Below are 4,222 nucleotides of genomic sequence, written 5' to 3' on the forward strand. Positions count from 1 at the left end.
GAGACATGAGAGGTGAAGCTTGATTTTATATAATTATTGCACAGGGAGTTGACATCTCGTGTTTGGGGTTAAGTTTAAATAGTTGGGTAGTTAACGTGATCTAGAAGCGTGTTGGAAATTATTGGTCGTTATAATAATAATCGTCTCAAAAATGTTATTTGTTATGCTATCTCTGATGCCCAGTTAGTCTTTGTTCCTCATCGAGTCATCACAGACAATATAAATTATATTTAACTTTCCTAATGTATGCTATTAGAGCCAAATTAAAACATTAATTCAATTTTGTCCCTAGAATTATAAAATTTCACAAATTTACCCTCACCTTTTAAGATTTATTGTATGTTGAATCATAAATAGTAAGGAAGGTATTTCAATAAAATAAAATAGTAAAAGATTTGACATTTAATTAAGACTTAAAAGATGTTAGAATTTAAGCTAGATTCATTTCTATACACATGCATTAATTCCTAGATACATGAATTGTTAGGTTCATGTAAGATAATGTATTAAGATACATGAATAGTATGTATACATGTATCCATATATTTTGTGTCTTTTGGATGTGTCTCTTGGATGTTATATAAAAGGATCATTTCCCTTATTTGTAATCAAGCAAGAAAGAAGCAAATTGAAGCATTTCATTCAAGAAAAAAAAGAGAACAATATTCTTCTCTTGTATGTTCTTGAGTTTATTAAGAGAACAAATTTATTCTCTTTAAAGTTGGTGAGTTTTAGAGTGAATTCTAGTGAGGGCTTATTAACGTTTCCAACAAAGTGGCATCAGAGCCAAGTTCAAAAGATGACATCTAACAACATGTTGCAGCCTTAAGTTCCTCGTTTTGAAGGAAAGAACTATAAACGGTGGAGTAAACAAATGAAGGTTCTTTATGGACCTCAAGAGCTTTGGGATATTGTTGATAGAGGATATGTGGAGCCGGAAGGTGAGGTTGGTCTTTCACAATAACAACTTAACGAGTTGACAGATGCTAGAAAGAAAGACAAAAAAGGCGTTTTTTATCTACCAAGCTGTAGATGAAAATATATTTGAAAAAATTTCAGGAGTCTCAACTACTAAAGCAGCATGGGATGAATTACATAGTTTGTATGAAGGAGAGGAAAAGGTAAAACTGGTAAGATTGGAAGCATTTCGAGTTAAATTTGATACCATTAGAATGAAAGAAGCTGAAACTGTTGAAGAATGTTTCAATTGTGTTCTCTCTATTGCTATTCAATTGAGATCAAATGAAGATGCAATTGAAGATCAAAGAGTGGTAGAAAAGATCCTTAGAAGCATGACCAGAAGATATAAGCACATTGTAATAGCAATTGAAGAGTCCAAAGATTTGTCAACACTCTTCATAAATAGCTTGATGGGATCTCTCCAATCTCACGAGCTTAGATTGAAGCGATTTGATTCTACTCCATCAGAAGAAACTTTTCATATGCAAACTTTTCTAGAGGGAGATTTAATGGAAGAAGAGGTGGATGCAGTAGCGAGGAAATGGAAGGTTAATGACTTCAAAAGTTTGGAGTCAGAGAGAAAAATAATCAAACTTCTTCAAATAGAGGAAGGGGAAGAAGTTCCAGTAGAGGAAGAGGAAGAAGTAGAGGTGGAGGTCGTGGAGACTTTTCTCACATACAATGCTTCGATTGTGGACGCTACGGGCACTTTCAAGCAGACTGTTGGTCTAAAAAGACTAATTCTAATAAGGCAGAGACCATTCTGATGCATGAACAATAAAATGATGATCAAAGCTTTTTTTTTCTCACATTTAATGTCCAAGAAACAAACACTGAAGATATATGGTATCTTGATAATGGTTGCAGTAACCACATGACAGGAAGAAAGAATATTTTCGTATCTTTGGATGAATCTCTTCAAAATGAAGTGAAGACTGGTGACAACAAGAAGCTCACAGTCAATGGAAAAGGAGATATTATTGTGAAGACAAAAAATGGAGCAAAAAGAATCACTGATGTGTATTACGTTCCAGAACTCAAACACAATCTTTTAAGTGTTGGACATCTTCTATTGATGGGACATGATGTTGTCTTCAAAGATAGCATATGTGAGACCAGAGTAAAAAATGGAAGTCTCATAACAAAGGTACACATGATTCACAACAAAATGTTTCCAATCAAAATGTACTATGAGAAGCCTTTTTGTTTTCAGACTTTAGTAAAAGATTCTTCATGGCTTTGGCATTCTCGGTATGGGCACCTGAGTTTTGACACTTTGTCTAACATGTGTCAACAACATATGGTGAGAGGAATGCCAAATATTAAAAGGGAAGATCAACTTTGTGAAACATGTATTTTGGGAAAGTATCATCGAAATCCATTTCTGACAGGAGGTTCTTGGAGAGCATCAAAACCTCTCGAGCTAGTCCATACAGACTTATGTGGACCCATGCGAACTACTACGCTTAGAGGTAATCATTATTTTCTCACATTTACTGATGATTATAGTCGGAAGACATGGATTTACTTGTTAAAAGAAAAAAGTTCTACTTTCGAGTATTTCAAAACATTCAAGGCAATGGTGGAAAATGAAAGCAACTTAAAATTGAAGATGTTGCGTTTTGATCGTGGAGGATAATATATTGCTTTTAAAGATTTTTGAGGGAAAATGGAATCAAGCATCAAAAGACTGTTCGAATAACTCCTTAACAAAATGGTGTTGCAGAGAGAAATAATAGAACAATAATGAAGCTTGCAAGAAGTATGTTGAAGGCCAAGAATCTTCCAAATGAATTTTGGGGAGATGCAGTGACATGTGTTGTTTATCTCTTGAATCGTGCTTCAACCAAAAGTGTTCAAGGTCTTACTCCTGAAGAACCACGGAGCGGATTAAAGCCAATTGTTAGTCACCTAAGCGTATTTGGCTGCATTACTTATTCTCATGTTTCAAATGAGAAAAGAGGTAAGCTCGATGATAAATAAGATAAATGCATTTTTGTCGGGTATAGTGAGAACTCCAAGGCTTATAGATTATTCAATCCTATAAGCAAGAAAATCATTACCCACCGAGATGTAAAATTCAGTGAAGCAGAATTTTGGAGATGGGATGCAACAAATGGAAACCATAATCCATTACTTGTTGACATGAATGACAAAAAAGATGCTCAAGACTTGGAGCTTGAAAAGACTCAACCAGCAGCTTAATCTTCATCTCTACCTTCCACAAGTGATGAATCAACAACACCAAGGAAGATGAGGAATATTCAAGAGATCTATAATGCTTCAAGAAGAATACTTGTAGATGAACATGTTGATTTTGCTTTATTTGCAGATGTTGATCCTATATATTTTGAGGAGGCAATTCAAGATGAAAAATGGAAGGTTGCAATGGATTAAGAGATTGATAGAATAAGAAGAAATGAGACATGGGAGTTAGTCAATCTATCGAAAATAGAAAAGCTCTTGGAGTCAAATGGGTCTACTGGACGAAGTTGAAGCAAAATGACAAAATTGAGAAATACAAGGCAAGACTTGTCGTTAAAGGGTACAAGCAAAAGTATGGTGTGGATTATGAAGAAATTTTTGCACCTGTGACCCGTTTCGAGACTGTTCGATTGATTCTAGCTCTTGCAGCACAAAATGACTGAAAGTACATCAAATGGATGTCAAGTCGGCTTTTCTAAATGGGTACTTGGAGGAAGAGATATATATTGAACAACCTCCTGGTTTTGTAAAGAATGGAGACGAGGACAAGGTATGTCGATTGAAGAAAGCATTGTACGGGTTAAAGCAAGCACCAAGACCCTGATACAATCGTATTGATAGTTTCTTCTTGAAGAATGATTTCAAAAGATGTCCATATGAACATGTTCTCTACACCAAAGAGGACAAGAATGGTAATTTCTTGATCATTTGTTTATACGTTGATGATTTGATATTTTCGGGAACTTCAACAATGATGCTTGAAGAGTTCAAATAGAGCATGAGGAAAGAATTTGAGATAACTGATATGAGCTTGCTTCATTACTTTCTTGGTATCGAAGTAAAGCAAATTGATACTGAGATTAATATTTCCCAAAAGAAGTATGCGAAGGATTTGTTGTTCAAGTTCACAATGGAGAATGTTTATCCTTGTCAGTACTCCTATGGAAGTAGGTTTGAAATTGAGCAAGCATAATGAAAGTGAAGATTTTGATGCCATCATCTATATAAGTCTCCTTGGAAGTTTAATGTATTTAACTACAACTAGACCTGATCTTAT

General features: G+C 34.7%; 1 pseudogene; it reads left to right on the forward strand.

Annotated features, from left to right (window-relative positions):
• Positions 1-504: 504 nt before the first annotated feature.
• LOC148209624 (uncharacterized) lies at positions 505-1,741 on the forward strand (annotated as a pseudogene).
• The last annotated feature ends 2,481 nt before the right edge of the window (positions 1,742-4,222 follow it).

The sequence above is a fragment of the Momordica charantia genome, assembly GCF_013281855.1.
Source record: "Momordica charantia cultivar OHB3-1 chromosome 8 unlocalized genomic scaffold, Mcharantia_2.0 BLBB01000008.1, whole genome shotgun sequence".
NCBI classification, from domain to species: Eukaryota; Viridiplantae; Streptophyta; class Magnoliopsida; order Cucurbitales; family Cucurbitaceae; genus Momordica; species Momordica charantia.